General features: G+C 43.7%; 1 protein-coding gene across 7 annotated transcripts in view; it reads left to right on the forward strand.

The window, feature by feature from the left end:
• Positions 1–4,406: 4,406 nt before the first annotated feature.
• Positions 4,407–24,087, forward strand: part of GALNT11 (polypeptide N-acetylgalactosaminyltransferase 11) — a 52,701-nt gene continuing 33,020 nt past the window's right edge. For 2 of the 7 annotated variants that reach the window (XM_070787370.1, XM_070787369.1), the window contains exon 1: positions 4,408–4,596. The gene's annotated coding sequence lies outside the window, so the exon portion shown is untranslated. Of the gene's footprint in view, positions 4,597–4,645; positions 5,079–6,100; positions 6,125–24,087 lie in introns of those variants that run through there. The other 5 variants (XM_070787371.1, XM_070787372.1, XM_070787375.1 and 2 more) reach the window with 4 other exon arrangements.

Genomic DNA, 24,087 nt, shown 5'->3' on the forward strand with positions numbered 1-24,087 from the left:
CAACAACTGAATGTCAGCTCAGGCCAGGTGTGCGTCTAGGTGCTGGGACACAGCGGACAATGGAGCAGGTAAACATCTGTCTTTTCGTTGAGCTTATGTTCTTTAAAATAATATATTCACTGTAAAAAAAAAAAAAAGAACCAGTTTATAATGTCTTTAAATCCATGGTGTTTGGCAAAATACTCTATAAAATCTATGCTAGAAAGAGATGGGGACTTGTGCCCATATGTACAGGGCTTCCCGGGTGGTGCTAGTGGTAAGGAATCCACCTGCCGATGCAGGAGGTGCAGGCTCAATCCCTGGGTCAGGAAGATCCCCTGGGTAGGTGATGGCAACCCACTCCAGAATTCTTGCCTGGAAAATTCTATGGGCAGAGGAGCCTTGGGGGCCACAATACATGGGGTGCTGAGCCCACACAGCACACATGTTTGTTACAGGTGGTTAGGGTAACTTGATTGAGCTTTTACAAGTCAATCTGGCAGAACAAAGTAATAGCCACATTATTATTATATTCTTGGCACATATTTATACCTTAGCTGCTTCTAGAAAGTAATAAAAAATCAATTGTAATAAATTGATGAATCTATTAAAGTTAGGGTAATATACAAAATAAAAGTTATGTAGCCAAAGGCAAAAAGAGAATTGTAGTATACATTCAGAGAATATTCTTGTTTCGTAAGCATAAATAAAGCTGTTCTAAATACCAACATTGAACCAAGGGAAGGGGGGAATTGTTCTTTTTCTTAGAGCCATGGGCCTAACATTGTCTCAGTTTTTTAATGCAATTTAGTTCAGGTACTAGATAACATGAATGAGTCTTAGAAATGATGCAGAAGGTTGCCTAAACAGTTTCCTCTTCAATATTATTTCAGCTGACTCTGGAAGAGAAAACGAATCAGAATTGATATCCTAGTGTTTGGTGTGATTGAAAGGAAATCCATACTTGCCCGTAGGTGGCAATTTGGGTTTTTGTATAGAAATTTTAAAATTTGATTCGTATTCTGGAGCTAGTTGAGAAGAATCTGCTTACCTGCACAGTGCTTGTCACGGAACTGTTTTGGGTATGACCAAAAGCTCAGTGAGAGTCGCTCAGTCGTGTCTGACTTTCTGTGACCCCGTGGACTGTAGCCTGCCAGGCTCCTCTGTCCATGGAATTCTCCAGGCCAGAATACTGGAGTGGGTAGCCGTTCCCTAAGCCTTAAATTAGCCAGAAAATTCTGTAAGAAAAGCATACTTCCAGGAATTTATCTAAGACACACAGACACGAAATAAAAAAAGAGCCACCACTTACTGAGCACTCACTATGTTTCATGCCCCTTGGTAAGCGCTCTGCATAGATTATCTCATTTCATCCACACAACTTTATAAGATATTAAATAGTTCCTGTTGTTATTGCCATTTCATAAACCAGAAAACTAATGTTAGAACTTCTCCAGGGTTAACATTGCCAGATTTAGCAAATAAAAGTACAAGACAGGGACTTCCCCAATGGTCCAGTGGGTAAAACTCTGAGCTCCCACTGTGAGGGGTACAAGGGTTCATTTCCTGGTCAGGGACCTAAGATACATGCTGTACAGCAAAAAAAGAAAAAAAAGTACAGGATGCCCAGGTGAATTTGAATTTTGGATAAACAATAATAATAGTATAAGTATGTCCCATGTATTCCTTGGGATATACCAATGAATTGTTTTCTTTTAACTGAAATTTAAATTTTAGGCCTCCTGTATTTCCTCTGGCAACTATATCTATGGACAAATGAACACAACCCATATACTAGCTTAATTCACCTAGCCTCAAAGACCCTGGGTTTAAATGCCGTACTGTAAAAAGTATTTTCATGTCATTCTAATGGTAAAAAATTGGAGCTTCCCTGTAGCTCAGTTGGTAAAGAATCTGCCTGCAATGCACGAGACTTGGGTTTGATTCCTGGGTTGGGAAGATCCCCTGGAGAAGGAAATGGCAAACCACTGCATTATTCTTGCGTGGAGAATCCCACTGACAAAGGAGCCTGCCGTGGGCTACAGTCCATGGGCTCACAAGAGTCGGACATGACTTAATGACAAAACCACCACCAGTTGAAGTTAATGAAAACTTCAACTTCTGGAATGGTACGGTTGCACGTTAATTTGATGGGACAGGATGAACCCATCTGAAGTAAAAGCTAGAAACAGATCTGCTCCAGACCCATCAGAAGGACAAATATTTAAATACCATCAAGAGTTGGGGTGGAGCACTGGCAGGTCTCCCACAATGACTGTACCCTGGGACACTGATCTCAAACTTTTTTTTTTTTTTTTTACTTTATTTCCATCCTGAACCCTCCTCCCTCCTCCCTCCCCATACCATCCCTCTGGGTCGTCCCAGTGCACCAGTCCCAAGCATCCAGCATCGTGCATTGAACCTGGACTGGCATCTCGTTTCATACATGACATTTCACATGTTTCAATGCCATTCTCCCAAATCTTGCCACCCTCTCCCTCTCCCACAGAGTCCATAAGCCTGTTCTATACATCAGTGTCTCTTTTGCTGTCTCGTATACAGGGTTATCGTTACCATCTTTCTAAATTCCATATATATGCGTTAGTATACTGTATTGGTGTTTGTCCTTCTGGCTTACTTCACTCTGTATAATAGGCTCCAGTTTCATCCACCTCATTAGAACTGATTCAAATGTATTCTTTTTAATGGCTGAGTAATACTCCATTGTGTATATGTACCAATGCTTTCTTATCCATTCATCTGCTGATGGACATCTAGGTTGCTTCCGTGTCCTGGCTATTATAAACAGTGCTGCGATGAACATCGGGGTACACGTGTCTCTTTCCCTTCTGGTTTCCTCAGTGTGTATGCCCAGCAGTGGGATTGCTGGATCATAAGGCAGTTCTATTTCCAGTTTTTTAAGGAATCTCCACACTGTTCTCCATAGTGGCTGTACTACTTTGCATTCCCACCAACAGTGTAAGAGGGTTCCCTTTTCTCCACACCCTCTCCAGCATTTATTATTTGTAGACTTTTGGATCGCAGCCATTCTGACTGGTGTGAAATGGTATCTCATAGTGTTTTTGATTTGCATTTCTCTGATAATGAGTGATGTTGAGCATCTTTTCATGTGTTTGTTAGCCATCTGTATGTCTTCTTTGGAGAAATGTCTATTTAGATCTTTGGCCCATTTTTTGATTGGGTCATTTATTTTTCTGGAGTTGAGCTGGAGGAGTTGCTTGTATATTTTTGAGATTAGTTGTTTGTCAGTTGCTTCATTTGCTATTATTTTCTCCCATTCTGAAGGCTGTCTTTTCACCTTGCTAATAGTTTCCTTTGATGTGCAGAAGCTTTTAAGTTTAATTAGGTCCCATTTGTTTATTTTTGCTTTTATTTCCAATATTCTGGGAGTTGGGTCATAGAGGATCCTGCTGTGATGTATGTCAGAGAGTGTTTTGCCTATGTTCTCCTCTAGGAGTTTTATAGTTTCTGGTCTTACGTTGAGATCTTTAATCCATTTTGAGTTTATTTTGAGTTTGAGTTTGAGTTTGATCTCAAACTTTTTATACATAAATCATCTGGAGATCTAGGTAAAATGCATATTTTAATTACTAAGATGGTCTGGCGTGGGGCCTGTTGAATAACAAAAAAAATGCATAACCTACACGTTGAGTATTACGGTTTATTCAGTGGACAAAACCAAGGACTTAAGCCTGGAATGCAGTCTCTCAGATAGCTCTGAGGGACTGCTCTGAAGAGGTAAGGGAGGAGCCAGGATAGATAAGAATTTCTGCAACAAAGGTCGGACAGTGGGAACTTAAAAGAAAATCAGATATTGCAAGGAAAGGAATTTAGTGCTTTACTATGCACAGGAAGAGGCAAGAGTCTGGGCTTATTGAGATCATTCCTCTGATATACAGCCTGGCCAAAACCAGAGCCAGAATCCTATTCCTTCCCATAGGGGGAGTGCACAGTTTGGGGGTGGCGAGGTGGCTGGGGGCTGCGGCAGGCCTCACAGCAATGTGATGGCTTGAGGACTGCAATACCCTTGGCTCACCGCTCTGTGGCTGGATTCAGCATTTCTAGAAAGCTCCCCGCTCGCCTCCCCATGTGCCTTGCTGGTGTGCTCTACTTTTCCACTCTCGTCACCAGCTCCTAATATTTTAACCCAAGCTTCTGCCCAGCCTTGACATTTTTAACTCATCATAACTGGGACCGCACGTCTTTTATTATGTTTAAGACATCTGTCCTTAATAAGCCCATGTATACAGGAGCTAAGGACCCGCAGCCCGCAGGACTGACCCCGCCCAGCTCACCAGCAGGGGCGGGGCCGCGGCGCGCCCGCAGCGGGCGGTGACGTCAGCGCGGGGGCGGTGGCCCGCTGGTCACGTGGCGCTCGCGGGCGCGCGCTCCGGCCGAGGCTGCGGGGCGGGCACGGGTTGAGCCCGTGGTGGGGGCGGCGGGGAGGGAAGCCCCTGTGTGCCCGGGGCTACGTTTCCTGCCAGGCGGCTCCGCCCGCTGCGGCGGCGAATGCGGCTCGGAGCCGGGCCGCGGCGGGAGGGAGGATGTCCCAGCCCGAGTCCCGAGAGGCCGGGGTGCTGCGCTTACGGCGTCGGGGTGAGTAGCGGCTGCCCGGCGGCGTGTGAGCCCGCGCGGCCTCCGTCCGTCTCCTCAGCGCCTCAGGCGAGCGGCCGCGGCCCCGGCTGCCCCGAGGGGGCGAGCGCCGGCGGCTTCCTCCGCCTCAGCCGCCGCCTGCCTCCGCGGGATCTGGGGCCGCAGACCCGGCGTGCAGCCGGGGTGGCCTGAGGAGACTCCGGGCCCTGTGGGGGCGGCGGGCGGCGCGAGGAGCCACCCCCGGCCCAGCCGGCGCGCCTGGGAAAACGCGGTGCCCCAGAAACGACTGCGGGGAATTGCAAACGTCTAGACACCGGAGCGCCTCGAGCAGTGCACCCCTGGGACCTAGCCCTCGGTTTCCACAGTATTCGGGCAGTGTGCAGCCGTTCCTTGAAAGATTTTTGAAGAAAAACACAGTTTTGCTTTCTTCATGGTTGGGTTGTGCCACTCAGGCTTTGACCGGGTCCTCGCAGGGCATTCGGTGGGTGAGCATCTGAAGTTTGCCTTTTCCCTTTTTTTGAAGTGCACTTGTTGAAGAAATTGGGTTCCTTGCACAGTTGCCCAGGCTCTTAACATACGTGTGTTTTAAATACAGAAATATCGAGCCCCCACCCTCCTCCATTTCGGGTTGATTTCACCTTTTAAGGAACTTGAATACGCTCGTGATGGAAGAGCTTCGTGTATTTTTCTCATCGAAGATATTTCGTCCTGCGTGCCTTTTTACTCTGTGTTAGGAATGGAATCGGTTGGTTGGTTTTCCAAATTTAAGATGAAATTATAACTTTGAAATGCTTCTCACGCTGCCGTGCACCAATAAAATACCAATAAAATATTGTGGTGGTAGCTTCGTCCCCCGAAATAACAAGCCAGACCTCCCCCCCCCCCCCCGCCCCTTTAACTCCTTTCAGTTCTTTGCTGTTACCTAGATAAATACCATATGTTAAGTTCTACTCTGCCTTGAGAAAAAATCGAAACCAGAAAACCTCTCTACCCTCAGTATATATCAGCTGAGGTTTTCAAGTTAAACGTCATGAAATAGTCCACGCTTTTCCTGCCTTCTCTAGACATTTCCTGTGCTGTTACTTTGCAAATTGAATTCTATCTTCACTTTTCTTTTTTAGTCTTTTGTTATTGTGGTAAAGTACACATAACTTGAAGTTCATTGTTCTAACCGTTTTTAAAGTATACAACTCGGGTACTAAGTACATTCACAATATTGTGTCACCATAACCACTATTTCCAAAAGTTTTTTACTCTAAACACAAAGGCCAGTAACTCCCCTCTTGCCCTCCCCGCAGTCCCTTCTGTCTCTGAATTTATTTGTTCTAGATGCCTCACAAAATTGAAATCATACAATATTTGCCCTGTTCAGCTTATTTCACGTCAATTTTCAAGGTTCATCCGCGCTGTAATGTATCTCAGACTTCGTTCCTTTGTATGGCTGGATGCATACCTACATACGTCAGAGCGGTTATATAAACATTTGTTTATCCACTGATGGACACTAGGTTGCTGCCATTTTTTGCCCAAGGTGAAGAACGCTGCTGTGAACATGTGTTTACATGTGTCTGTATGAGTCTCCGTTTTTGATTCTTTGGGATATACATACCTTGGCGTGGAATTGCTAGGTCATATGGTAAATCTGTGTGTGTTTTGACTTGTTTTTGTTTTATTTTTAAAGAACCCTTCCCCTCCATTTTAAAAGTCTTACTGAATTTGTTACAGTATTGTTCTCTGTTTTGGGTTTTGGCCATGAGGCATGTGGAACCTTAGTTCCCGACCAGGGATTGAACCCGCACACCCTGCGTTTGGAAGTGCTCCTCACTGTCACTAAGACTTAACTGAGTGTTGTTTTTATTCCTCCTTTCTCCCTCAGGGTCCCATATGTGGTCAAGCTGACAAGTGCGGGCAGTTCTGCCTCTGATTCTCCTTGCCACTCACTTTCACAGCTCCATTGCAAACCATGAATGCCTCTTTTTTTTTTCTAACTGGCTCCCTGGTTTTTGATTTTATTTCCCTCGGTCTCAAATCATTTTATACATTGTTCCTAGGACTTTCTTCCTAAGGTGCATTTGCTTAAAAACCCTAGTTAGCTTCCTTTTGCTTGTAGAATGAGTTAATTCTCACCCTCAGGGTCATAGCCCCAGCCTGTCCTCATAGAATTAATCAATTCCACTAACCTTAACCAGATGTGTGTATTCCTTGTAACCAACCATCCTACTTACTATTCTGTTTGAAAAACGGAAAACAAATACATGTTGCAGTTTCTTTAGACTTCAGCTTTCTGCTTGAGATATTTTAGCTTTTGGGCCATTGAAATCTTAATCTTTAAAGTCAAACTTAAATCTTAAGTTCTATAAGGCATTTCCTGTAAGTTTTTTTTTTTTAATATACAAATTTAATTTGTCCTTTGTACTTGTTTCTTTATACTGTGGTTTATATCTGTATTGTAGCATTTTTTGGAGTTTGCTTAGGAAATACCTAGTTTTTCACCTGATTTATTATTTCTTTAGGATTTTTATTCTTAGAGAAAGTGGGATTATTGGCCAAAGGATATAAAGGTTTTTAAGGGCTTTCCTGGTGGCTCAGACGGTGAAAATTCTGCCTGCAGTGTAGGAGACCGAAAGTTGGATCTCTGGGTGGGGAAAATCTGGAGAAGATGGAATGGCAACACACTCCAGTATTCTTGCCTGGAGAATTACATGGATAGAGGAAGCTGGCGGGCCCATGGGGTCACAAAGAATCGGGCACCACTAAGCAACTAACACTTTAACTTTTCAAGAGCTGGAAAATAGTATCTTATTTTTATTTGCCTGTCTGTAATTATTACGGAGAAGGCACTGGCACCCCACTCTAGCACTCTTGCCTGGAAAATCCCATGAACAGAGGAGCCTGGTGGGCTGCAGTCCATGGGGTTGCTAGGAGTTGGACACGACTGAGCGACTTCACTTTCACTTTTCACTTTCATGCACTGGAGAAGGAAATGGCAACCCACTCCAGTGTTCTTGCCTGGAGAATCCCAGGGACGGGGGAGCCTGGTGGGCTGCCGTCTATGGGGTCGCACAGAGTCGGACACGACTGAAGCGACTTAGCAGCAGCAGCAGTAATTATTGAGACTGAAGACTTTTTCATATGTGTTTCCCTGTTCATCCAAGTTGTTTCATTTATCAGTATAGCTGACCCTTGAACAGTGCAGATATGAACTGCATGCACAGGTCCGTTAATTTGCAGATTTTTTTCAACAGTAAATACTGCAGTACAGCAAAAGCTGCAACTGGTTGGACCCTGCAGTACAGAGGTGCTGAAGATACGGAGGGCCTACCATATAGGTGGGTTTCCCAACTGCCTGGAAGGCTGGCATGTCTACCTGCCTTGTTGTTCAAGGGTTCGAAAAATGTTACATGTAGAGTCCCAGCCCCAGTGTTACAGAACAGAGTTTCTCAAACTTGGCACTGTTGACATTTTGAGCCAGATAATTCTTCATTTTTGGGGGCTGTTCTGTGCATTGTAGGGGATTTAGCAGCATCCCTGGCCTCTCCCTACCAGGTGTTAGCAGGATCCCTGGTCATGGCAACCAAAAACATTTCCAGACATCACCAAAAGACTCCGGTGGTGCTGAGTTTCCCCAGACATTGCCAAATATCTCGGACTCTGGCTGAGACCCACTGGAGTGTAGAGAGTGGACTTGGAGCCAGGAGCCCAACTTCAGTGGGGCAGTTCACCCTTCTGATACTCTGTGTCTGTACATAGCTTGCAACAGGCATTTCCATGTGGACATTCTGTGTTCTCCAGGCTAGTTTGTAAAGTTGATCTCCAATGAATCTTGTGTTAAATAATGAAGAGGAAGCAGAAGTGAGGAGAAAACAGTTAATATATACAATTACACAACCCGTAAGGACAGACTACTAGAATCTGTGTCCTGCGATTCCATGGACAAGAATTAGTTGAGGACTTAATCACGTAAGCACATTATAACCCCTGGAAACCAACCTACATACAGAGTCAAAGGAGCATTTGGTTGTTGGGTAAGATATATATGTATATATGTCAATACACACTTACGTATATATGTATAAAGACATATAAAAGTTTTACCTTGCAAAATTTCAGACATTAAGAAAAGTGATTGTACGTAAGTTATTAATGATTAGTTTTTAATGTTATCTTCGTCGTTATGGACTCATGGATAGTTATCTTTACTTTGGGTTATAATGCAGTACCACTTTTGTTGCTTAAATTGTTTTAGGTATGGCCTTTGTAAGCTCTTTCATTTCGTTCCATCTCTTCCTTTAACACATCCCCATCATTCTGGGATTTCTTTTTTCCTGGGGTTTTTTGTGTGTCATTTTCTTTATGGCACTACAAGGTACTTCAGGCTCATCTTACATATTTCCTTTCCCAGTTCAAGAGTCAGTCATTTCTTCAAGGAGCTTTGGTTCTTTTTATTGGAGAATTCTGTTAGAAACCAAGAATTGGGCACTAGGTATGCTTGTTGTCACGGGAGTGTTATTCTTCTAGACCTTCTCAGCTGATAAGCAAGAAAATGTATGTGTACATATATGGACTGTTCATAGGGTTCTCAAGGCAAGAATACTGAAGTGGTTTGCCATTCCCTTCTCCAGTGGGCCACATTTTGTCAGAACTCTCCACCATGACCCGTCCATCTTGGGTGGCCCTACACGGCATGGCTCATGGTTTCATTGAGTTAGACAAGGCTGTGGTCAGTGTGATCAGATTGGTTAGTTTTCTGGGACTGTGGTTTTTAGTTCGTCTGCCCTCTGATGGAGAAGGATAAGAGGCTGATGGAAGCTTCCTGTGGGAGAGACTGACTGAGGGGGACTGGGTCTTGTTCTGATGGGTGGGGCCATGCTCAGTAAATCTTTAATCCAATTTTCTGTTGATGGTTGGAGCTGTGTTCCCTCCCTGCTATTTACCTGGGGCCAAACTATGGTGGACTTGTGAAAAAAAGTGAAGTCGCTCAGTTGTGTCTGACTCTTTGCAACCCCACAGACTGTAGCCTACCAGGCTCCTCTGTCCATGGGATTTTCCAGGCAAGAATCCTGGAGTGGGTTGCCATTTCCTTCTTCAGGAGACCTTCCCGACCCAGGGATTGAACCCAGGTCTCCCACATTGTAGGCAGACGCTTTACTGTCTGAGCTACCAGGGAACATGAGTTTGGGTAAACTCTGGGAGTTGGTGATGGACAGGGAGGCCTGGTGGGCTGCGATTCATGGGGTCTCAAAGAGACGGACACAACTGAGCTACTGAACTGAAACTATGGTGGAGGTAATGAAGATAATGGCGACCTCCTTCAAAAGATCCCATACATGCACTGCTGCACTCACTGCCCCCAACTCTGCAGCAGGCCACTACCGACCCACGCCTCCACTGGAGACTCCTGGACACTCATGGACAAGTCTGGGTCAGTCTCTTGTGGGGTCACTGCTCCTTTCTCCTGGGTCCTGGTGCACAAGGTTCGTGGGGTTAATGGCGACGTCCTTCAAGAGGGCTTATGCCATACCCAAGTCCATCCTAAAGGAAATCAGTCCGGAATATTCATTGGAAGGACTGATGTTGAAGCTGAAACTAAAACTTTGGCCACCTGATGCAAAGAACTGACTCATTTGAAAAGACCCTGATGCTGGGAAAGATTGAAAGCAGGAGAAGGGGATGACAGAGGATGATATGGTTGGATGGCTTCACTGACTCAGTGGACATGAGTTTGCGTAAACTGTGGGAGTTTGTGATGGACAGGGAGGCCTGGCGTGCTGCGGTCTATGGGGTCGCAAAGAGTTGGACACGACTGAACGGCAGACCTAAACATATGGGCATATATGTGTAACAGTCTATCTAAAGCTAATATATGTTAAGCTAAAGACGTGTACATACTGGTATCTTGAACTCTAATCCATTTGGATGCTATAACTGTCCCTCTAAGCACTTCTTTTGCTGTATCCCACAAATTTTGATAAGTTGTATTTTCATTTTAATTAAGTGCAAAATATGTTTAAAATTTCTCTTGAGACTATAATTTCCAGATATCTGGGGGTGTGGGGGAGGGGATTTTTGCCTTTCTGTTTCTGATTTCTAGTTTAATTCCATTTCATCCAAGGATATACTTTGTATGATTTCTATTCTTTTAAATCAGTTCAAGTGTGTTTTATGGCCCAGAATATGATCTACATTGGTGAATTGTGGGCTGGAAAAGACTGTGTATTCAGCTGTTGTCTATTAATGTCAATTAGATCAAGTTGATTTATAGTGCTGCTCAGGGCATCTGTTTCCTCACTGATTTTTCTGTCTACTCGATCTGTTGTTACTGCCAGTGTTGTTGAAGTCTTTAACTTTTTTCCTCAGGTTTTGCTTCAAGTGTTTTGATTCCTTGTTAGATATACACAGGTTCAAGATTGTTATGTCTTCCTGGAGAATTGACCTCTTTATTATCATATAATGACCCCCTTAATCCCTAATTATCCAATGAAATCTGCTCTGTCTGAAGTTAATGTGGTTACTTTAGCTTTCTTTTGGTTACTGTTAGCATGGCTTTCCATCCTTTACTTTTTGTTGTTCTTGTTAGTTACTAAGTCCTGACTTTTTGTGGCCCCGTGGACTGCAGCGCGCCAGGCTTTCCTATCTCCTGGAGCTTGCTCAAACTCATGTCCATCGAGTCAGTGATGCCATCCAACCATCTCATCCTTTGTTGCCCCCTTCTCCTGCCCTCAATCTTTCCCAGCATCAGGGTCTTTTCCAGTGAGTCAGCTCTTCACATCAGGTGGCCAAAATATTGGAGCTTCAGCTTCAGCAACAGTTGTTTCAATGAATATTCAGGGTTGATTTCCTTTAGGATTGACTGGTTTGATCTCCTGTCCACAGTCTTCTCCAACACCACAGTTCTAAAGCATCAGTTCTTCGTCTCTCAGCCTCTTTATGGTCCAACTCACATCCATACACGATTACTGGAAAAACCATATTTGGGGACAATTATTCTGCCTACCATTATTCTGAAAGAGATGGGAATACCAGACCACCTGATCTGCCTTTTGAGAAATTTGTATGCAGGTCAGGAAGCAACAGTTAGAACTGGACATGGAACAACAGACTGGTTCCAAATAGGAAAAGGAGTTCGTCAAGGCTGTATATTGTCACCCTGCTTATTTAACTTATATGCAGAGTACATCATGAGAAACGCTGGACTGGAAGAAACACAAGCTGGAATCAAGATTGCCGGGAGAAATATCAATAACCTCAGATATGCAGATGACACCACCCTTATGGCAGAAAGTGAAGAGGAACTCAAAAGCCTCTTGATGAAAGTGAAACAGGAGAGTGAAAAAATTGGCTTAAAGCTCAACGTTCAGAAAGCAAAGATCATGGCTTCTGGTCCCATCACTTCATGGCAAATAGATGGGGAAACAGTGGAAACAGTATCAGACTTTATTTTGGGGGGCTCCAAAATCACTGCAGATGGTGACTGCAGCCATGAAATTAAAAGACGCTTAATCCTTGGAAAGTTATGACCAACCTAGATAGCATATTCAAAAGCAGAGACATTACTTTGCCAACAAAGGTTCGTCTAGTCAAGGCTATGGTTTTTCCTGTGGTCGCGTATGGATGTGAGAGTTGGACTGAAGAAGGCTGAGCGCCAAAGAATTGATGCTTTTGAACTGTGGTGTTGGAGAAGACTCTTGAGAGTCCCTTGGACTGCAAGGAGATCCAACCAGTCCCTTCTGAAGGAGATCAGCCCTGGGATTTCTTTGGAAGGAATGATGCTAAAGCTGAAACTCCAGTACTTTGGCCACCTCATGCGAAGGGTTGACTCATTGGAAAAGACTATGATGCTGGGAGGGATTGGGGGCAGGAGGAGAAGGGGACGACAGAGGAGAAGATGGCTGGATGGCATCACTGACTCGATGGATGTGAGTCTGAGTGAACTCTGGGAGTTGGTGATGGACAGGGAGGCCTGGCGTGCTGTAATTCATGGGGTCGAAAAGAGCCGGACACGACTGAGTGACTGATCTGATCTGATCTGATTCTGCCTACCACATAGCATATCATTATATTTCTTAAAAAATTTTTTTTGGTGATTTCCCTAGAGATTACAATATACATTTTAAACTAATCCCTGAATCTGCCTTAAAGTAACGTAATTCTGGTGTCTCAGTGGTGAAGAATCTTCCTGCCAACACAGGAAGGTTTTGATTCCTGGGTTGAGAAGATCCCCTGGAGGAGGAAATGGCAACATGCTCCAGTGTTCGTGCCTGGAAAATCCAATGGACAGAGGAGCCTGGTGGACTACACTCCACGGGATCATAAAAGAGTCAGACACGAGTTAGCAACTAAACAACAATGATAATATTGCTTGGTGTGTGTATAGGTTTCTCCCACCCACCCCGTGACCTTGTTGTCACTCACTTACCAGAGTGCTGTGATCACCCAGTTGCTGTGTGGTGGTTTAGTCATTAAGTCGTGTCCGACTGTTTTTGCAACCCCCATGGACTGTAGCCCACCATGCTCCTCTGTCCTTGGGATTTCCCAGGCAAGAATATTGGAGTGGGTTGCCATTTCCTCCTCCAGGGGATCTTCCTGACCCAGGAACTGAACCCGTGTCTCCTGCATTGCAGGCACACTCTTTACTGCTGAGCCAGTGGGAATGCCCTTGTTCTGTTATTTTGTTCTGCTCTTGTTCTGGTTGTCTTTTAGGTCAGATAAGGATAAGAAAAGTAAAGGATTTTATTTTCAGTGTATTTATCCCTTCTCTGATGTTCTTATTTTCTTTATGTAGATCCAGGTTTCTGACGTGTATCATTTTTTTTCTGCTTGAAGGTTTTTTTTTCCATTTTTTTTGCAGGACAGGGCTGCTTGTGATGAGTTTGTCAGTTTGTTTTATTTTTTTTTTTTAATGAAAAAGCCTTTATTTCTCCTTCATTTTGAATAATAATATCAATGAATATAGAATTCTGAGGTGGTAATGGGGTTTCATACTTTAAATATTTTACTCTGCTCTTGCTTGCATGATGAGAAGTCCACTGTAATTCTCTTTTCTCTGTAGATAAAATGTTCTTCCCTCCCTGTAGTTTCTTTCAAGATTTTGTATTTGTCTTTTGATTGTCTGAATGTGATATACCTAAGTGAGGTGTTTTTTTTTTTTTTAGGGTACTTAATGTGTTTGGTTGTACTCTCAGCTTCCTAGGGTCTGTTGTTAATTTTGGAAAGTTCTTGGCCATTATTATTTCAAATATTTTTTCTGCTTCCTTTTTTCCTTCTGATATTCCAGTAACGTGTATGTGTTATACTTTGAAATTGCCCCACAGTTTTTGGATATTCTGTTTATTTCATTCTTTTTTTCTCTTTGCGTTTAAGTTTGCAGAGTGTCTGTTGACCTGTATTCCAGCTCACTGCTTCTTTCTCTGGCTATGTGGAGTCTCTGAAGCGCCCACGGAAGGCGTTCCTCATAGCTTTGGCAGTGCTGTTGGTTTTTAGCATGTCCTTTTGACTCTTTCTTACTGTTCCCATCATCCTCCTGTTCTTGCATGTTGTCTTTTTCCATTAGAGCCCTTAACATGTTAATGACAGATATTTTAAATTCCTTGTTTGCCAGTCCCCAAATCTGTCTTCTAATTCTGGTTCTAATGATTGCTTTGTCTTGGTGACTATTTTCTCTTTTATTGAGCTTTGCATTTTGTTGTTGTTGTTGAAAGGCTGTTATCTCGTGTCAGGTAATAGGAACTAACAGAGGTTGGCAGTGTGTAATGTCTGCAGTAGTCTCAGGTTCCAGAGGCTTTGGATGCTTCTAGTGCCCTGTTGGGGTAAGTACTGTTCCCCAGAGAGAGTCTGTGTCAGCTCTGAGTGCCGAGTCACTTTAATCATGTCCTACTTTTGCAACGCCATGGACTGTATCCCACTAGGCTCCTCTGTCTGTTGGATTCTCCAGGCAAGAATACTGGAGTGGGTTGCCTTGCCCCCCTCCAGGGGATCTGCCTGACCCAGGGACCAAACCCGTGTCTCTTACGTCTACCTGCATTGGCAGAGTGCCGCCTGGGAAACCTGCATCAGTTGTAACACACCGGTATTCTATTTGGAGTCCTGCTGGTGATATGCTGAAGTGTGAGGAAGGGTAAGAATTCTGTAATCTTCCAGTTAAATCTCAGCCTGTGTCTGTGACCTTCACAAGTGTTCTCCATTGCTGTAGCTTTATTCCTCCCTGCAACCCACTCCCTTTCCTAGCTGCGGTTTCCAGTCTGTTTTATAGAAGCCTTCACCTTTGTTGATTACTTTTTCCCGTGGTGGCTCAGATGCTTAAGAATCTGCCTGCAATGTAGGAGACCTAGGATTGATCCCTAGGTCAGGAAGATCCCCTTTTAAAGGGAATGCAGTCCACTCTGGTGTTCTGGCCTGGAGAATCCCATGGACAAAGGAGCCTGGTGGGCTGCAGTCCATGGGGTCACAAAGAATTGGACAGGACTGAATAGAAGGGAGAGATAAAGCCTTCCTCAGCAATCAATGCAAAGAAATAGAGGAAAACAACAGAATGGGAAAGACTAGAGATCTCTTCAAGAAAATTAGAGATATCAAGGGAACGTTTCATGCAAAGATGGTCTCAATAAAGGACAGAAATGGTATGGACCTAACAGAAGCAGAAGATATTAAGAAGAGGTGGCAAGAATACACAGAAGAATGGTACAAAAAGATCTTTACCACCCAGATAATCACGATGGTGTGATCACTCACCTAGAGCCAGACATCCTGAAATGTTAAGTCAAGTGAGCCTTAGAAAACATCACTACGAACAAAGCTAGTGGAGGTGATAGAATTCCAGTTGAGCTATTTCAAATGCTGAAAGATGATGCTGTGAAATTGCTGCACTCAATATGCCAGCAAATTTGGAAAACTCAGCAGTGGCCACAGGACTGGAAAAGGGCAGTTTTCATTCCAATCCCAAAGAAAGGCAATGCCAAAGAATGCTCAAACTACCACACAATTGCACTCATCTCACACGCTAGTAAAATAATGCTCAAAATTCTCCAAGCCAGGCTTCAGCAATACATGAACCGTGAACTTCCAGATGTTCAAGCTGGTTTTAGAAAAGGCAGAGGAACCAGAGATCAAATTGCCAACATCCGCTGGATCATGGAAAAAGCAAGAGAGTTCCAGAAAAACATCTATTTCTGCTTTATTGACTATGCCTAAGCCTTTGACTGTGTGGCTCACAATAAACTGTGGAAAATTCAAGAGATGGGAATACCAGACCACCTGACCTGCCTCTTGAGAAACGTATATGCAGGTCAGGAAGCAACAGTTAGAACTGGACATGGAACAACAGACTGGTTCCAAATAGGAAAAGGAGTACGTCAAGGCTGTATATTGTCACCCTGCTTATTTAACTTCTATGCAGAGTACATCATGAGAAACGCTGGGCTGGAAGAAGCACAAGCTGGAATCAAGATTGCCAGGAGAAATATCAATAACCTCAGATATGCAGATGACACCACCCTTATGGCAGAAAGGGAAGAGGAACTAAAGAGCCTCTTGATGAAAGTGAAAGAGGAGAGTGAAAAAGTTGGCTTAAAGCTCAACATTCAGAAAACGAAGATCATGGCATCTGGTCCCATCACTTCGTGGGAAATAGATGGGGAAACAGTGGAAACAGTGTCAGACTTTATTTTTCTGGGCTCCAAAATCACTGCAGATGGTGATTGCAGCCATGAAATTAAAAGACACTTACTCCTTGGGAGGAAGTTACGACCAACCTAGAGAGCATACAGAGATATTACTTTGCAAAACAAAGGTCCATCTAGTCAAAGCTGTGGTTTTTCCAGTAGCCATGTATGGATGTGAGAGTTGGACTGTGAAGAAAGCTGAGCACCGAAGAATTGATGCTTTTGAACTGTGGTGTTGGAGAAGACTCTTGAGAGTCCCTTGGACTGCAAGGAGATCCAGCCAGTCCATCCTAAAGGAGACCAGTCCTGGGTTTTCATTGAAAGGACTGATGCTGAGGCTGAAACTCCAATACTTTGGCCACCTCATGCGAAGAGTTGATTCATTGGAAAAGACTCTGACGCTGGGAGGGATTGGGGGCAGGAGGAGAAGGGGACGACAGAGGATGAGATGGCTGGATGGCATCACTGACTCGATGGACATGAGTCTGAGTGAACTCCGGGAGTTGGTGATGGACAGGGAGGCCTGGAGTGCTTCGATTCATGGGGTTGCAGAGCAGGACACAACTGAGCAACTGAACTGAATGACTAACGCTTTTCCCCCTCAGGTTTGACTGGAGGGCTAGGAGGGGCTGGAGGAATGTCTTTCTTAATCTAGAGAAAGCTCTGGTGTCTTTTCCCCCTGGAGGATATGCCTGTGTTAGGAAGAAGACTCTCTGAAGTGATTATTCTTCTCCTCCCCTGCCTTAGTCACGTGGGGATCAGTCTGGGGTCTGCACACACACTGTGGTGGGATCCCTGGGGGTAAAGCCCTCAGAGGTGTGGCCCCTCCCTGCTCCAGACTGATTCTCCTAGTCTCTCCCTTTCAGGCCAGTTTATGGTGCAGCTTCTGCTCCAGGTAAGCAGATCTCAGCTGTGTGTCTCCAGGTTTTCAGCGGTAGTTTGTCCTGTAACCTTTGTTCTCTGATGGGTTCAAAAGTCATTGATGTTTGGTTTATTTTTGTACAGATAGAAGAGGTGGCTTCTAAGCCCTTTTCATATAGGAGCTGAAAGCATGCTTTTTAACTTAGATTTTATGACTTGTTACCATCTTGAGTGAACCAGATGCATAGGTTCAGGACTGCAGTGTTGTACCTGAGAGTTGCTTATGTTGGCTGCATTCGATTCTTCATAGTTTCCTGCTAATTAACAGTTATTTCAAGCTACATTGCCTTTGAGCTTTTGATTTCCTCGGAAAAGCTTATCACTTTGAAATTTTTTTTTTTTTTTTTTTTGCTAGTCGGAAAAATATCTTGCAGCTGTTAAGAAGAACTTCTTAAATAATTTTATTTAGTTGTTTGCTGTGCTGGGTCTTCACTGCTTTTGCTCTGGCTTTCTCTAGTAGTGGTGAGTAGGGGCTACTCTTGGTTGCGGTGCTCCATCTTCTCAGTGCAAGAGACTTGTTTGATCCTTGGGCTGGGAAGATCCCCTGGAGAAGGGAGTGGCCACCCACTCCAGTATTCTTGCCTGGAGAATCCCATGGACAGAGGAGCCTGACGGGCTACAGTCCACGGGATCACAAGAGTTGGACACGACTTAAGAGGCTAAACCACTACCACCACCTGGGAAGCCCCCTGAAGCAAATCCTGAGGTAAAAGTTCAGATCCACATAGTGAGTAATCCGGGACACACCAGCGGGGGAATGAGGAAGTGAGGGTAGGAGAGCCAGACAGTAAGGGGCATGTTTTCCAGCCAGTTGCCGCTGTGGGCAGTGAGAGCCTAGTCATGCTGGGAACCGGGACCAGTGGAGAATGCGGGTAGCAGTTTCTCTGGCTGTGAGGGGGCTGGCTGCTTCTAGCAGCCCACTGTGAGGGCCGCCGCTTGGGAGGGCCCATTTCCCCAGAGTGTGGGCCTGCCCCGCAAGTGGGCAGGTGGACTGCAGAGGCTGGAGATGCGGTGCTGGCGCTTGGCTGTCAGCCCCGCGCAGGATGGTGAGGCTCCAGAGGATGTGCAGGTGACTCTGCCTGCTGTATGATTTCCTGCGGCCTGAGTCAACAGGAGCAGCTAGGAGTGAAACTGGCTGTTTGCCAAGTAGATTTGTTTGCTTTTTAAGCCTCCTGAGGTGGTAGAATGCATTCAGAAATGAGTGTCTGAAAAAAACCCAGTATTCCGTCACAGTATGGTTTTCTCATGTCTCTTTTTAGCAGTGCCTAGCCTGTTCCCTTTCAAATACAAAAGGCGACAGTTTAGAACATAACCCTGGCCTTGTGCTCCTGGTAATGGCAGTCTGGGTAGCTTCACTCAAGATAGTTGATGCTCCTGAAAAGCCTGAGAATTTAAAAATAGTAAAGAATTTCTGGGTTCCAATTTTAGGAGATGATAGAAATCCAGAGAGGTGAACGAACATCTTGTTTGGGAGGAGAGTTACTGATACCTTGACTCTTGTGGGAAATGTAAATTTATGTTAAAAAAAGAAAATCACTGGATGACTTCTATTTTTTTTTTTTAAGGAATGGCACATTGAGATTCACTGTTTCTTGTTTACCAGATGGTTACAAAGTAATGAAGGACATAAGGTCACTGGGATTCAAATCTAGTTTCTCCCCTTACTAGCTGTGTATCCTTAAAGCAAGTTTCTTAATTTCTCTACAAGGAAGAGGGGAAAAGATAAGACTCATTGTTCTCTTCCTGTCTGTCTTACACCCTGGAATATTTTCTGTTCTGTTTTTTGTTCGTCTTTGCACACCTGACTAATGTACATAAACCGCTCTGTCAGCGCTGTACACCACTAGAGACTCTTGACACGCTTGCAGAGTAAAACCGTCGGTAGCCATGGTTTAGGGATTGGCAGCTCCACTTGCGTCTTTGGGCCCTGGGGCACAGCGGCTGCAGAGGTTGTGCTGACCATGGATGGATGTGTGCTTGTAGGTATTCTGTGTGTTTGGGTATCTCAGAACACTTATTTCTGACAACTATTTTTTTTCTTATTCATTCATTTCATCTTTATCTGATATACTTTTGAGTTAATCTTCCTTCTTATGGGCAGAAAGGGAACAAGCAGTAATAGTTTTTGTGGTTTTGGGGGTTGTGTTTATGCACTGTTCATTTGATGCATCCCCATGAGAAGTTGCAGTCTGGGGCGTACCCTGCATGGTCTTGTGGTTAGGACTTGGTGCTTTCACTGTCATGGCCTGGGTTCAGGCTCTGGTCTGGGAAGTGATCCCACAAGCCATTTCATGCAGCCAAAAAAAAAAAAAAAATGTTGCAATCTGGAGGCTGGTCAGCACCTTTTGGAGTTTTGAATTTGAATTGCTTTAGCTGGGGGACGTGCCCTGACACGTAGAACCACGCTTATTTTCTCTCTCTTTCCTCTTCATAATCTGCTTGGCTTCTGACTACATTTGAGTTTAAATCCCTGTGTTGACAAGATATGGGCTGTTTCTGCTGGGACTGAAGAAAAGATCAAATGTCAGCCGCAGTCAGGGCATTTCTTGAGGATGCCTGGCAATCTTGATCAGATCCATGGGGTCAGAAATGAGGTAAAGTATGACCGTTGTAATAAAGAAGCTTTAGTATGTATACTAGAATACAGAGTTAGAAAGACCTTGAGAGTAATGATTCCATGAAGTAAATGTTGGTTGTGCAGGCCCTTTTGAGCCTGTGGTCACTTTCTTCTTCCTGTCTACCGTAGGTCTTACCTAGGGAGAGCTGCTCCTTACTGGAGCATTTGATGGGAGAGAGTATTAAAGAACAATAGTTAGCCTTGTTAGCTTCTATCAGCCCTTATTCACTGACAAAGCAGGTGTCCTAAACTTGGTAATTTTAAGTAATTTGTCATATTTTCTATCCTTTTGGTTTTCTTTAGTGTTTAAATTTGCTTTTGTCTCCATCCAATCAACATTACCATGTGGTTTTCCTCTGCATTTGAGATATCATATATAGACACTTACATGTGTTTATGCTCCTTGATTTTCTTATAGAGAGGACATTCATAAATATCAAAAGATCAAAGGATTATTCCCAGAGAGCTTGTGATGTCTGGAATTTGCTCTGAACCTTTCCTAGTTCAATAATTGTAATTATGAAATACATTTCTTTCTAGCCTTCAGAGTAGATAAGGAATGGGAAAGAATAGTGTGTATTTTTGTGTTGTCATCACTTGGTAATTTTACAGGGTATGTAGGAAAGGCACTGTTATAAATCAGTACTGACTCTAGCTGAGGCAAAATATGACTCTCTTTCATGGAAAAAGCGACAAAATGTTTACTGTTTGACCCTTTGGAATATATACTGATGAGAAAACAGCTGGAAACTACTGAAAGGTAAATACTTAACATTTAGAGATGAATATGATGATAATTATTTGGTACTGAAGGAAAGTGAGGGCTGTCCTGTTTGATTAAATAGAATTGTCTCATTAGTCTTGTAGTAAAAAAAGGTGGCTATTGAAAGAGGCATGCTAATTTCAGACTAGATAATGATTTAATAGAGAAAATGTAATTTTTCAAATCCTTCTAGAATATTTGTTCAGTGTCCAAATTTTATTGTCAAATTTTTGACAAATTAATGGATTTAAAATATTTCTTCCCTTAAGGATGCTAAAATCTCTTTGCTTCTGAAGTTAAAAGCCCGTATATTTCATGTGAAGCCTTTAAATATTTAATCCTCTCCAAATTGGTTCTTGTTTTTAAATTAGGAAGTTTTTTCCTAAGAAAAATTTTACCTTTATTATTAAAGAAATACATACTCTTTTATATTTCTTTTTAAATGAAGAAAAGTAGAATATTATCCATAGTGCTACTAACTTGAATCTATTACATTTATTTTTCATTAATTACAAATAGCACTATAATGTTTTGTGACTAGGGTAGGAAGATTAAAAATAACTGGTAGAATTTGCAGCAAAACATTGATAGACTTCAGGGTTTTTTTAATTTTTAACTTCTTGTTCATCTACATTTTGACGAGAAAGACAACTTTTGGGGAAAACAACTTTGTTTTTCTGAGTTGCTGTCTGGGCCTTTTACATGATAATAACTCCTGGTCAGGATGCTCGCACTTTGCCACTTTGCTTTTCCCAGGGCATCGTTTAAAATAGCCGCTTAGCGTTAAGCCTGCAGAAACTCACGACCACCCCAGTCAGTCAGAGGCGCCTGCTACCCTGCCCTCTTTCCTGCTGATGTCCTCAGACAGAGAAACGCCCTTCCCCTGGGCTGTTGTCCTGTGTCCCTGCCCCACCCCCCGCCCCACTGATTCTGGGATCCATAAGTAATAATATGTCTCATATGTCAACTTAAAAGCACAATGCAAGAGTTGCGAGTTAAGTTTTATCTGGGGCAAAATGAGGACTGCAGCCTGGGAGACAGCACCTCAGACAGCTCTGAGACACTGCGCCAGAGAGGCAGCGGGGAAGGACAGGAGATGTGTGATTTTAGTGATAGGGGCATGCATGCAATCGAGCACATATTTTTCCAGAGGGTTTCTGCTAGTCAGGTGAAGCTTTCTGCTAGTCACGAGACCGTGTCACCATGAGGAATTTGAGTGCTTTTCTAGATATGAGGAGATACAAGGATCTGGCTCATAAAAGCAGCTCCTGAAAATGTCTTAACTATCTGAAGGCCTGTCCTGCTAGTTTTTCCCCTAGCACAGCATGCCTCCTTTCCTACTTTCCACCCTGAGCTCCTTTCAGAGGGTGCTGAAAACCAGCAGCTGCAGCAGCACATGATTTAATCCTTGTCACGTGAGATGGCAAGTGCCCAATTGTAGTTGACACCTGAGCCTCCATCCTTTGTGAGGGTATACTGAAAAAGTGCCTTCAGTCACACAACCCGGTGGGTTTCACTTCTCCATAGTGAGAGCCGGGATGCTGAGAGGAGCTCCATGCGGCCTCCACGTGGTTGGCTTGGGCCTCACCATTCAGCATTCTTAATTCAGTACCCCAGCTCCAGCTTCTCAGCGCATGTTTTGGGCCAAACATAATTGCGGTTTCGGACCATGAATTTTAAATAATTATAACTAGGCTCAAACATGTCTTTATTAATCAAAATATGAACCATCATAATCACATTTTTGCCAACGAGAAGTAAGTTTATTCTTGTAGTGTAAAAATCCATGCTTTGAGATTCAGCAAACCCTTGGAAAGCATTCTCTGCCTCCTGCTGGTTGTGGAAGGGTTTTCCTTGAAAAAAGTTGTCCTGGGGCTTGAGGAAGTTGTAGTCCATTGGTGAGAGATCAGGTGAATATGACAATGAGGCAAAACTTCGTAGCCCAATTTGTTCAAATTTTGAGGCATTGGTTGTGCGACACACAGTCGCGCGTCATCATGGAGAATAATTGGGCCCTTTCTGTTGACCGGTGCCGGCTGCGGGCCTTGCAGCTTTCAGTGCCTCTCATCAATTTGCTGAGCGTGCTTCTCAGATGTAATGGTTTCACTGGGATTCAAAAAGCTGTAGTGGACCAGACGGGCAGCAGACCACCAGACAGTGACCATGACCTTTTTTTGGTGCAAGTTTGGCTTTGGGAAGTGCTTTGGAGCTTCTTGATCCAACCACTGAGTTGGTCATTGCCGATTGTCATAGAAGTTCCACTTTTTATCTCATGTCACAATCCATTCGAGAAATGGTTTGTTGTTGTATAGCATAAGAAAAGACGACACTTCAAAATGACAGTTTTTAATTTGCTGTCAGCTCATGTGTATTGAGCTTTGTCACCTTTGCTGCTGCTGCTAAGTCGCTTCAGTCGTGTCCGACTCTGTGCAACCCCAGAGACGGCAGCCCACCAGGCTCCCCTGTCCCTGGATTCTCCAGGCAAGAACACTGGAGTGGGTTGCCATTTCCTTCTCCAATGCATGAAAGCGAAAAGTGAAAATGAAATCACTTAGTCGTGTCCGACTCTTAGAGACCTCGTGGACTGCAGCCTACCAGGCTCCTCTGTCCATGGGATCCTCCAGGCAAGAGTACTGGAGTGGGGTGCCAAATGCCAAATGACTGTAGAATGGTCAACACTGAATTCTTTGGCAGCTGCTCGTGTAGTTTTAAGAGGGTCAGCTTTGATGATCCTCAGTTGGTCGCTGTCAACTTCAGATGGCCGGCCACCGTGCTCCTCACCTTCCAGGCTCTCGTCTCCTTTGCAAAACTGCTTGAACCACCACCACTGCACTGTACGTTCATTAGCAGTTCCTGGGCCAAATGCATTGTTGATGTTGCATGTTCTCTCTGCTGCTTTACAACCCATTTTGAATTCAAGTAAGAAAATCACTTGAATTTGTTTTTTGTCTAACATCATTTTCCTACTCTAAAATAAATATATAAAATAAACAGCAAGTAATGTCATTAGCAAAAAAACAAAGCGATAATAACATAACCATATTTATTTAAGGCTGTATTCCAATATCAAGCAGCAGAGTTCAGCAGTGCAAAATCACAAGTACTTTTGCACCAACCTATTATTTTCTGATTTTTTTTTTTTAGCATAATAGCAAAACTTAAAGTATCAATCCCTAGCACCTTGAGTGGTGTCTGGCATATAAAACTCTTACATGATTCCAGTGTTAGCCTTTTCTCTAGAATTATTTAATGATTTTCAGAAGAAAAATGTTAGATTGTTCAGTACATTTAATAGGCTATGACTGGAAAATTAGTGGAATGATTTTAGTATCATCTTAAATTGTGCCATTTGTGACAACAGGGATGGATCTAGAAGGTATTATATTTCACTGTTAGTGAAATAAGTCACTCATATGGATCTAAGAAAGAAAACAATGATAGCAAAAGAGAAAAGACTCCTGGATACAGAACACAAGCTGGTAATTGCCAGAGGGGAGGAGGGTGGGGGTGCATGGAACAGATAAGGAGATTAAGAG

This window comes from Bos indicus, chromosome 4 (genome assembly GCF_029378745.1).
Source record: "Bos indicus isolate NIAB-ARS_2022 breed Sahiwal x Tharparkar chromosome 4, NIAB-ARS_B.indTharparkar_mat_pri_1.0, whole genome shotgun sequence".
NCBI classification, from domain to species: domain Eukaryota; kingdom Metazoa; phylum Chordata; class Mammalia; order Artiodactyla; family Bovidae; genus Bos; species Bos indicus.